Here is a 12,890-nt window from a genome sequence, read left to right on the forward strand (position 1 = left end):
TTTCCAGAGTGGCTGCACCAATTTGCATTCCCACCAACAGTGCAAGAGGGTTCCCGGTGAAACGAGGTTTTAATCAATGTTCTTGCAAGTGGGTGTCTGACAAACAGGCACGCTCTGGGCATTTACCGCAGACAATTTGTTTCCTAGCGCACAAGTCCCTCCCCTGGTTCCTCACTGGCTAAGTACTACAGAGGTTATAGTCTTACCCGGGCATTACCTATGCCCATGTAAGGCAAAAGGTAATCTGGAACAAATGTACATTCCCTAAGGTGATGCAGAGACTTTCAGTCTCTCCTCCCTTTGTTCTTTGGCGCATGCTCATTGCAAAGCCCAGGAAAATAAGCCTGCAAAACAGAGAGGGGAAGAAGAATGAGGAAATGAAGTATCTAAGGCTTTGGGACTCCATTGTGTGTGTTTGGGGTGAGGCGGGGGCAGGAGGCAGTTTGTACATATTTCCAATAGGTTGTAAACCTATTGCTAGACAGCACGGCTTTTGTTTGGTATTTCTGAAAATAATAATCATCTCCCTTCTCACATCTACTACAACCTAGTTCTGTACAAATTGTGTTTCTAGTTGTTTCCCAAGCGGACCAGGAACTCCTGAGGGCACAGACTTAAGTGGTTTCTATGTCCCCAGGACAAAGCCTGACGTCTCCCATCTACTCGATCCTTTCTCTGCTTTTCCTGTGGCCTATGTCCCCATGAGTCTCTCCTCCTACTTCTTTTCCTTACAGGATCCCTACTGCCAGCACCTTTTGCCTCTCATGCTTCCTGACAGCTCTGGCCTAGTGGAAATTCCCCTGTAAGCTAGAGTTTCTTACCAAGGTCTTTAGCCAGGTTCAACAAGCCATGGTGACTGGTTAGTTCCAGGTAGAGGAAGAGGGAGTGGGAGAAATGGAAAATTTGTGTGATTCCCTATTTTTGGCTTGGGTAACTCAGTCAATGATGGTGACATTTGTTTTACATTCATTATCCATTATTTAACCTTGCCAGGTGCTTAACTTGCTTTCATTTCAAAGATAATAAAACTAAGACTCTGAGAGGTTAAGAAATTTGCTTCATATTCCTTTCTTTGTTCCACTGTTTGGTCAACATTTATTGAGTACCATGCAAAAGCCAGACACCATGCTAGGCCCTATGGATAGAGCAATGAAGCAGAAATAATCCCTCTCGTAGAGAAAAATATAGTGCAGTGAGGACTAAGTCAACTATAGACAATTATAGGAGAGCATAGTAAATGTTAAAATCAATGTATGCAGGAGTGTTATGAGAGTACAGAGAAAGGAAGGATGAATGGGTTCTGGAGAAACTGAGTTTAGACTTTTGTTCCAGGGAAGGAAACATTTGAGAGGGCCTTGAGGGATGAATAGGAGTTTACCTGGTAGACAAGTGAGAGAAGGAGCTGTACAAAGAGGCATTATTACCTTTAAGGGTATGGAGTTGAAAGGAGATGATGATGTGTTTAAAGAACAGTGAAAATCCTTTTGGGCAGAACCAGGTATCTGAGGATAGAGAAAGAGAGATGAGAAAGAATGTTAGGGGAACTCAGATGGGAAAGGCTTTGGTGGCCCTGAGATTGAGTGGACAGAATGGGAGCCAGGAATCCTGGGCCTTACCTTGACCCTATTGTGACTTGCTGGGGACCCAGGCAGATTCCACTTCATATCCCAGCTTCTGTTTTCTCTAACATAATATCCCAAACATGTCTCCAGATCTATGTGAGTCCCTAGAAGATACTTCCTGGCCCTGGCCCTTCTGTCCTGAGATACTACTTGCTCCTTCATTGTGTTTTATTCAAGCCAGCCCTGGGCTGAAAGTAGGAGGTAGGATAGGGATTTCTCAAGAGTCAGAAATAAGTCCAAAGCCCATAGGCTAGAGTGGAAAATCCATGGCTCTGTGCAGAGAATTCTCCAGGATCCAGGAAGGGCAAGAGCTGAGTGATGTGAATACAATATCTCCCTCCTATTTGTTCCTGAAATGTTTAGAGTGCATTTTTGCTTCAGGGCCTTTGGGCTTACTGTTCCCTCTGTCTGGAACACATCCTCTTGCAATGTAACCTCTGACAGTTGGTTTCTTTTGTTTTTTGTAATGCAAGTGCCTGACTGAAGCTTTGGTCCAACTGACAGCCATTTCTTTTTTTTAAATTTTTTTTTTCAACGGTTATTTATTTTTGCGACAGAGAGAGACAGAGCATGAATGGGGGAGGGACAGAGAGAGAGGGAGACACAGAATCTGAAACAGGCTCCAGGCTCTGAGCCATCAGCCCAGAGCCCGACACGGGGCTCGAACTCACGGACCGCGAGATCGTGACCTGGCTGAAGTCGGATGCTTAACCGACTGCGCCACCCAGGCGCCCCCTGACAGCCATTTCTAATAAACAGGCCACCTCTCCTCCACCAAGGCTCCTTTGTTTTAGGGATTTTGCTGACTTTGATAACTGACCACTTTGGGCCACTTGTTTGTTCTCTTCCCCCACTTTAAATTCTCACTCTTAAGTTTTAAATTCCCCAAAAAGACTGGGCCCTCAGGGGCAATTAAGTGGCTCAGTAAGTTAAGCATCTGACTTCAGCTCAGGTCATGATCTCGCGGTTCATGAGTGCAAGCCCCGAGTTGGGCCCTGTGCTGACAGCTCAGAGCCTGGAACCTGCTTCAGATTCTGTGTCTCCTTTTCTTTCTACCCCTTCCCCACTCGGGCTCTGTCTCTCTCCCTCAAAAAAACACACACACAAAAAAAACTGAGCCCTCAAAACCCAAGGCCCCAACCATCGACCCCAATAAAAGCAAAACCCCAGAACCCCAGGCCCATATGCTCTTTCTATGGTGACCTTGCTGTGTGGCCACAAGTATGCTGTGTAATTTCCAGGTTCTGTAAGTAATAAACCTTTCCTCCAAAGTTTCCTGATGATTACTGCTCAAGGGCATCTTAAAAAAAGAATCACAAGGGCCAGTCCAACCACAGCACTGCTTACCAGTAGGCTGAGACCAGCACAGAACAATTGGTGTTGATGCGGTTTTAGAGTTGGGGGGGGGGGGGGGCGGGGGTGCATCCAGAACCATTGGCCAAGAAAGAATTCTTGAGACATCTTTGGTGCAAAAAGGTGATTTTATTAAAGCATGGGACAGGACCCATGGGCAGAAAGAGCTGCCCTGGGGTTGTGACAGGTGATTGATTATACACCCTCAGGTTGGGAGGTGGTTAGGGATAGCATAGGTCTTCTAAGGAAGCAAGGTTTCCAGGACCTTGAAGGGGCCAGCTGTTGTTAGGAAAAGGCATTTATTACTGCCTAGTAAAACCTTTATCATGAGACTCTTCAGATGTATTTCAGTGGGCCCTATGCTTGGAGGATGATTGCCAACATATATCTTTGGGGGGGGGGGGGTAAAGGAAGTTTCTAAAGCAATTTTTATATGTTCAGGTAGACTTACGGGATCCTAGAGGTTGGGATAATGTTAAGCTAAGGTTGCCTTTTGCCCTTAGCAAAGTGTCATCATCGAAGCAGCTGAGCTCTTAGAGGAATGTCACTCTGCTTGTCCCAAGGACTTGTCAATGAGCTGTAGGCAGTAAGGAAATTTAATTTTTCGTTTGCCTTTGTTTCCACATCAATGTGGCTAGCAGGACTGCATGATGGTCCTTGCAGTTACCTTAGGGGGGGAGGGAATGCTTTTTTTTACCTGTAACTTGCTTATTAACCACCTAACTCAGATGGGTAACATCATCTCAGAAAGAAGCACCACTTGCTGGGGGTCTGTCACACTGCTATGTGCTTTCGCATACTGGCCCTGTGGTATGTTGTCTGTGGCGTGTAACCCAAAGAGTCACAGCTATCATAACAATCCAATGATCTCCCCAGAGCATCGTGATCAAGCCCACAGGGTCTAATGAGATAATCAGACTCCTAATTATAAAGGCCTTAATTGACTATTACTGTGTGAGAGGGTCCTCCATTCCTCATGGCCAAGAAGAGCTAAGGAATTAGGTAGACTGGATCACAAGGGTATTGTCACTGCCCAAGGAGAGGCTCTGGGCTAAAGACACAAGGAAAAGAGGACAGGAGACTTCTGCCTGCAACCACTGAGTCAGTGAGTTATGCTTGGACTACATGTTCTAATCCAGAAGACTGAAATAGCTTTGCAAGCGGAAACCAATGGCACCACCAGAGGGAAAATACAACAGAGGCCTACAGTCTCTGTGACACCACTTCACTCACTATTTCCATTCTTCATCCCCTGACCCAATAGGATATTACCAATCCCTGGTCAGATGTTACTAAAAAAAATGATGGACAGATATACATGTCCTGAACATCTGGTGCCAGAGCCTCTTGAGAACCCGGAGGAGGTACACCATTTCCTTGATATATGCAAAACCCCACGGACACTTCCTGGGTGTTAGTCAATGCCATGTAAACCAAAATGCAAGACTCTGGTATTACACTCAGAGGCCTAGGAGCTTTTCCCAAAGATCCTATGTATATTGCGCTAGTGGAGGCAGACCCCAATCCAGAGAGGTCTTTTGGTACACTCTGGAAAGGAAAGCAGCCACCTAGCAAGAGGGCTTACAGTGATGTCATCCAAAATTTTTGGTAACAACACCTAAGATTAAGGTAACAGGATAAAAACAAAAAGTAGAAACTGAGACCACAACCGTACCTTAACTGTAATTCAAACATTTCTTAGAGATTTTATGCAGCAGGAAGGAAAGAGAGGAACAAACAGGCTATTGCAAGTTTTCTTGTTGGTTTGGAATGGGCTCTGAATTGTTACTCATGGCTGCCAAAATGCACCAACTGGCCAGTATCTCTGAAGACCGTAAAATCCATAACTTTTTAAAAGATCCATCCAGGCTATGTGCTTGTTTCCTCTAAGATATCACAGATCCTGAACCCCTCAGCTTTCCCCTGAATGGGGCAGAACTAGAAGCACACTTCTGGAGGCATCCCTGCCACCAAAGGGAAAGCTGATATGGTTATCAAGGCCTCCAAGGAAGAGGAAGAGGGAAATGGGGCAAAGGCCCCTAGAGTCCCCTCATACTCATACTTCTCTCCTCCCTTGGATATTTACTGCCTAGCTCCATGCCATCTTTCCATCACAGTGATCACTGCTAAGGCTCACAGTGAATGGAAAGACTAAGGTGAAGCCCATCTCCTGCTGCACAAAATGAGCATGGTCCAATGGGTTTATCCTTTTCATGACTACAATGACCCAAATGACTCCCTCTTCATTTCCATTTCTGAATAGGCCCGATTTGACCTTGAGTCCACAGAATTATTTTTACGGGGTGCTCCTCTAATTAAAGGTCAGTGCCACTATATTTTCCAGGTACCAGCAAAACCATCAAAAAGGCACTAAAACCCCAAGGAGAAAACTTACATTCTTTCTTGGTCCCTTGAAAATGTAAATCTCACCATGTCTTTGAAGTGTAAACACCCCAGGATGTAACTTAAGTCTACTTGTCAAGGACAAGTACAAATCTTAAAAGCCTTCACAACTATTAGTAAAAAGCTTTAGCCATTGGAGCAAGACACCTTAACTTGTTCCATCTGCCAACTGGGATTCAACTTTTTTATAAACTAGTGACTTTTATATTATGTGCTTGATTCATGGCTAAAATTTTGCAATAGTGTCTCTGTGTATTTCTGTATGTTTATGTATGTCTGTGGATATATGTTCTGTACATGTGGGTTTTTTTTTTCTCTCTCTCTCTACCTCCAGATGGTATTGCCAAAATTAATTGATAAGAGTTCCATTTAATTGGCTTAAAAATGAGCACTTAAAGGGGCGCCTGGGTGGCTCAGTGGGTTGAGCGTCCAACTTCGGCTCAGGTCATGATCTCGCAGTTGGTGAGTTCGAACCCCACATCAGGCTTTGTGCTGACAGCTCAGAGCCAGAGGCCTGATTTGGATTCTGTGTCTCCCTCCCTCTGCCCCTTCCCCACTCATGCTTTCTCTCTGTCTCTCAAAGATGAGTAAATGTTAAAATTTTTTTTAAAAATGAGCACTTATGAATTAAATATTCCTAAAACTCAGAAATACAGAAACTAACCCAAATGTTTTTTAAGTTCACATGATCTGGGATAATCTTTGGTAAATAAATCTAGTTTAAATTTAATTAAAATTGGTATGTCTTCAGAGTTATCAACATTAACTATAATGCAGACATACAACTTTTATTCTACCTGGGTTTATTAGTCAAATTCATGTTATCTCTAATATAAATTTTGTCAGGAAGAACAGTAGCTTGGGATGATGGCTGACTTTGTCTAGTGTCTAATGAAGTGTTTTTGGGTATCCTAAACATAATTGTGAGGAGCAGTGATTTAGATAGATGTAAGTGGGACAAGAGTTTTTAGGTGAAACTTTCATCAGTAATTATATCTTATAGCATGTCCAGTTTCATGAGGCACCTGGCTGGTTCAGTCAATGGAGCATGCAACTCTTCATTTTTTTTTAATGTTTTATTTTTGAGAGAGAGAGAGAGAGAGAGAGAGAGAGAGAGAGAGCTGGGGAGGGGCACAGAGAGAAGGAGATACAGAATCCAAAGCAGGCTCCAGGCTCTGAGCTGTCAGCACAGAGCCTGACATGGGGCTCCAACTCACGAACCACGAGATCATGACCTGAGCTGAAGTCAGATGCTTAACTGACTGAGCCACCCAGGCACCCCAAGCATGCAACTCTTGATCTCAGGGTTGTGGGTTTGAGCCCCATGTTGGGTGTGGAGATTACTTTAAAAAAATAAAATCTTAAAAAAAAAAAAAAAAAAACAGTTTCCCAAATCTTTGGTAACTTTCATTGTTATAATTTTGCTAAGTCAAAAAAAAAAAAAAAGAGGGGTGCCTGACTGGCTCAGTTGGTTAAGTATCCAACTCTTGATTTCGGTTCAGGTCATGATCTCAAGGTTTGTGAGTTCAAGTCCCACATTGGTGCCTGCACAGACAGCTAGGAGCCTGCTTGGGATTCTCTCTCTCTGCCCCTCCCCAGCTCGTGTGCATGTGTGCTTTCGCTCTTTCTCTCTCAAAATAAGTAAATAAACTAAAAAAAAAAAAAAAGAATTTTGCTAAGTTAAATTCAATGATGGGAATTCATTGAATGTCTATATTATTTCTAAACAAGATGAAATACTGAAACAATTATTTTTTTAAGTTTTATTTGTTTATTTGTTTGTTTATTATTTATTTATTTAGATTTATTTATTTATTTATTTATTTATTTAGAGAGCATAAGCAGGGGAGGGGCAGAGAAAGGGAGAGATAGAATCCCAAGCAGGCTCTGCACTGTCAGCACAGAACATGATATGGGGCTTGAACTCATGAACCATGAGATCATGACCTGAACTGAAATCAAGAGTCCAGCGCTTAACCAACTGAGCCACCCAGAAACATTAATTGTTAAACAAGTCTAAATTTACCTGCTTTTGACCTTTCATTATAGAAGAACTTAAAGACATCTGGGTCTGTTAGTAAACAGGTCTTGGGTCACATGGAAAAATTGTGTTATGGGGAAATGTGTGTTACTAGAAATTGTTAAATATATTCATAAATTTGCCAATCTAATGAATGCTGATGTAAAAGTTCACAACTCCTTGCCTTTTAGTTGTTACTAGAAATTAAGGTTTCTAAGGGTTAAGAATTCTAATTAATATATTAAAGCTACTAGAACTAATAAAGGAAACAACTCTGTATGCAAGGAAAGTAGGATATGTTTTTGGCTAAGAGAAGGTATGAAGTATGAAGATGCATTTTTGTTAAGGAAAAAGAAAAATTTGCCCTAAAAAAAAAAAAAACAAAAAAAACCTGGTTATTTCATAATGGGAAAGAGGAAAACAAATGACAAAAATCAAACTTTCCCAAATCATTTTTTTAAGTTTTATTTATTTATTTTCAGAGAGAGAGAGCATAAGCAGGGGAGGGGCAGAGAAAGAGAGAGAGGGGGGGAGAGAGAGAATCTCAAGCAGACTCCACATTGTCAGAGCAGAGCTGTATACAGGGCTCAGTCTCACGATCTGTGAGATCATGACCTAAGCCAAGATCAAGAGTTGGACGCTTAACCAACTGAGCCACCCAGGTGCCTCCCAAATCAAATTCTAAATGAAGTTCTGTTTTTTTTTGTTTTTTTTTTTTTTAATTTGGAAATACATTTGGAATTTTCTAAAGGGCACCTGGAACATCTCAAAAGATTTGTTCTCTCTCTGTATAAAAAAAGACATTAAGGGACACGAGGGTAGCTCAGTTGTTTAAGCGTCTGACTCTTGATCTTGGCTCAGATCATAGTGTCATGGTTCATGGGTTTGAGCCCTGCATTCGGCTCTGCCCTACAGTATGAAGACTGCTTGAGATTCTCTGCCCTTTTCCCCACTCATGTGAGTGTGCATGTGCACGTGTGTGTGTTCTCTCTCTCAAAATAAAAAATAAACATTACAAAAACAAACATAAAAAAAAAAAAAGAGGGGTGCCTGGATGGCTCAGTAGATTGTCTCACTCTTGATTTTGGCTCAGGTCATTATCTCAGGGTCGTGAGGTAGAGCCAAGCCCTGCTTTGGGCTCTGTGCTGACCGTAGAGTCTGCTTAAGATTCTCTCTCTCCCTCTGCCCCTTTCCTCTGCTTGTGCTCTCTCTCTCTCAAAAAAAAAAAAAAATAAAAAAGTAAATAAAAAATAAAAAAACAAACAAATAAAAAAAATAGGGGAGTCTGGGTAGCTCAGTTGGTTAAGTGTCTGACTCTTGATCTCAGCTCAGGTCATGATCTCATGGTTCATGAGTTCGAGCCCCATCTCGGGCTCTGCACTGATGGTGAGGAGTCTGCTTGGGATTCTGTCTCTCCCTCTCCCTGCCCCTCCCCTACTTATGTTTGTTTTCTCTCTCTGTCTCTCTCTGTCTTAAAATAAATAAACTTTTAAAAAAATAGAAAAAGACATTAAACAAATTGGGCTTATTTGATGTGTTAAATTACACGGAAACATGTTGAGTAAGAAATAATGCTAAACTTTCTTCATGGATATCCTTGTATGGATATATGTTACTAATATAAGTGTTCCAGAAATTATATGAAACTCCTAAAAGTCCAATATGTAACATTATCAGTCATAATTCCAGTTACCATCTTAAGATGTTTGCATATCACAGAAATAACCAAATTTCCTCATCAATTTCACTAAACAGAACTCTCATCAGACTTTTAACTATGGGCATTTTTTAATGTTTATTTTTAGAAGAGAGAGAGAGGGAGAGAAAGAGTGTGAGTGGGAAAAGGGCAGAGAGAGAGGGGGCAGAGGATATGAAGTGGTCTCTGAGCTGACAGCAGAGCCTGATGCGGGGCTCAAACTCACAAACTGAAAGATCATGACCTGAGCTGAAGTTGAACACGTAACTTACTGAGCCACCCAGACACCCCTTAACTATGGGCATTTTAAGTCTTTTTTCATTTACAGGCAGTTATTGTTTTACTCTGAGTCTCTTGCAAAGGTGCTTCATCTTCAAGGAGATTCATGGAAAGGACTCTCACAAGTACAGCTTTCTGATAACTTTCAGATCATACCATTGAACTCAGTAAGAATTTACAGAACTCTTATGAAAAGCTGGATTCATAAGACTGTAATGAAACATCAAGATCAAGAATTAATTACATATGGGCGCTCCTGGGTGGCTCAGTTGGTTAAGCATCCAACTCGATTTTGGCTCAGGTCATGATCTCACAGTCATAAGATCGAGTCCTGAGTTGGGCTCTGTGCCTACAGCATGGAGCCTGCTTGGGATCTCTCTCTCCCTCTCTCTCTCTGTCCCTCCCCTGCTTGTGCTCTCTCTCTCTCAAAATAAATATTAATAAAAAAAATATTCTACAACATCACCCAAATCTTTGAACAGATGGCTAAACTCTTGCGATCACTAACCTGTTTTCATGGATGGACCTTGCAAGTTTGAGACGACGGCTGTGGACTGGATTTCAGAATATTGTCTGTACAATTATTATAGCATTTACTATTATAATCCTATTTATGTGCAATTTCTGGGTTACAAGTTGCCCTACCCCTGACTTTTAGCATGTGGGCTACCCCACCACCATTAATCTCCTCACCATTGCCTCTGATACCTCAGCATCACAGGGAAGATTATAATGTAAACCTTGACAGTGGGTTGTTCTTTTTTGCAGCCCAAATGCCTGACTTAAGCTTTGACTACTGAGACATCCATATCAAGGACAGTCTTCTTCAATAAACACATTGCCAGCCACATGGGCTAAAGAGCCAGGTCACCTCCCCGCCAACGGATGCTCTTTTGTTTTGGAGATCTTGTTTTTTCTCTTCTCACACTTTAAGTTCTCACTCTTATTTATTTAATTTATTTATTTCAAGTAGGCTCCATGCCCAACATGGGGCTTGAACCCACAAGCCTGAGATTAAGAGTCACATGCTCTACTGACCGAGCCAGCAGGTGCCCCCTGCTTTCATGTTTTAAGTTCACCAATAAAGAGTGAAACCGTGAAACCCTAGGCCCCCACCCATGACTCCAATAAAAGTGGAACCCCAGGCCCGTGTGCTGTTTCTACCCATGACCTCGTTGTGTGGCCCCAGGTATGTTGTGTAATTTCCAGGTTCTGTGAGTAATAAATCTTCATTTTTTTCAAAGTTTCCTGATGGTTATTGCTGAAAGGCATCTTACATTCATAACAGGAAGCACAAGGGTCAAGGCCAGTCCAACCACAACATTGCTTCTTGATAAGCTGGGACTGGTACAAGATACTCCTCCATATCCATACAGAAACTTTCCTTACTTCACTATGGCCTCTGCCCAGATATCACCTTGTAGATCTTTCTATATAAAATATAGAAAATATCTTTCTATATAAAATAACCCCTGCTGGGCACCTGGGTGGCTCAGTCAGTTAAGCAGCCGACTTTTGACTTCAGCTCAGGTCATGATCTAATGGTTCAAAATAAATAAACTTTAATAAAATAAAACAGCCCCCTCTATCATTCTCTATTCCCTTACCCTGCTTTATTTCTCCAGAGCACCATCACCATATATCTCTTCATTTGTTTTCTCTCATCTCCCCTCCCTCACTGGAATGTTAGCTCCATGACAGCAAGGACTTTGTCTTGTTCACTGTTGTAGCCCTAGCACCTAGAGCAGCCTAGCACATAGTAGACACTCAGTGAATCTTGAACTGATTAACTTTTTTAATGTTTATTTATTTTGAGAGAAAGAGAGAGAGAGAGAGCAGGGGAGGGGCAGAGAGAGGGAGAGAGAGAATCCCAAGCAGGCTCTGTACTGTCAGCACACAGCCCAGTGCAGGGCTTGAACTCACGACCTGTGAGATCATGACCTGAGCCAAAATCAAGAGCCGGACACTTAGCCAACTGAGCCACCCAGGTGCCCTACTGCCACCTTGCTGGTCCAAGGCACCATCATCCCAGGCCTGGACTCCTGAGGTCTATCTGATCCACCCACCTGCCCACACCCAATCCCTTCTGCCCACCTCAGCCAGGAGATCTTTCAAAACTGCCGATTGAATCATGTCACTCCTCGGATTAAAACTCTTCAATAATTAAATAATCTGATCATCCCTTGCAGTGATGAGGAAGTCTGTGGAAATAGTTTGCTAATTCTGTAGAATTAACTGTTATTTGGCTGTATTAAGATGATAAGCCAGGGGCGCCTGGGTGGCTCAGTCGGTTAAGCATCCGACCGTGGCCTAGATCATGATCTCACCATTCCAGAGTTCGAGCCCCATGTCAGGCTTTGTGCTGACAGCTCAGAGCCTCGAGTCTGTTTCAGATTCTGTGTGTCTCTCTCTGCCCCTCCCCCACTCATGCTCTGTCTGTCTCTCTCTCTCTCTCTCAAAAAATAAATAAACATAGAAAAAAAGATGATAACCCAAATTATTTCTCAGAGCCTGGAAAAGGCAACACTAACTGTCACAGTATTATCAGTTTTCTATTGCTGCACCCAGAGCCTGGAAAAGGCAACACTAACTGTCACAGTATTATCAGTTTTCTATTGCTGCACCCATCTCCTAGCTTTGTGGCTTATAGTTGCAGGCAAGATGGGATGGGAGGACAGTGCGATGAGGATATAAGCATAGTGTCAAAGTATTTTCCCACAAAATACTGATTACTCACAAAGGGAAAACTAATAACTATATGGAGAGAAACCACCTTAACCAAACTATTGCTAGCAATAGGACATATTGCACATCACATACCCCTTGATATGATACACTCAGAAAGGGCCAATGCTCCTCTGATTTTCTGGCCAAAATGTGTTTGGTTATGTAAGAGGCCAACATTCAGGGAACATGGATGAAAAGTATATGGGAACTCTCTTTACTACTTTTGCAATTTTTTTGTAAGTCAAAGATTATTCCAAAATGCAAAGTTAAAAAATCAAATGGATGTAGTGACTTAATAGCTATCTTATTAAATTTCAAGATTTTTATGAGTCAGGAATTTGGGCAAGACTCAGATGGATAACCCTTCTGCTCCACGTAGCAGTGGCTAGGGTCACTTGGTAGTGTTCAGCTTATGTCTGAGCTGGTCTTGAACATCCAAGATGGTTTTACTCATGTGCTTGGCCCTTGGGCAGGGGTTGCTGGAAGGCCATCCTTCCTAGACCCCTCTTTTCCATGTAGTCCAGGGGCTTCTCAGTGTGGCCCCTCCAGTAGGTAGTCAGTCTCCTCACATGGTGGCTCAGGGATCTAAGAGATAGGAAATAGAAGCTGCTAGTCCCTGCCTCGATCGGTTTGGGCTGCTGTAACAGAATACCACAAACGTGGTAGAGAGCAGAAAGAAAAAGCAAGCTCTCTAAATAACTCTTATAAGGGCACTAATCCCATCTAAGCCTAATCACTTCCCAGAGGTCCTGCCTCCCAATATCATCACATAGTAGGGGGGCAGGTAAGG

The sequence above is a fragment of the Herpailurus yagouaroundi genome, unplaced genomic scaffold (assembly GCF_014898765.1).
Source record: "Herpailurus yagouaroundi ecotype Mexico unplaced genomic scaffold, PumYag 180, whole genome shotgun sequence".
Taxonomy (NCBI): Eukaryota; Metazoa; Chordata; class Mammalia; order Carnivora; family Felidae; genus Herpailurus; species Herpailurus yagouaroundi.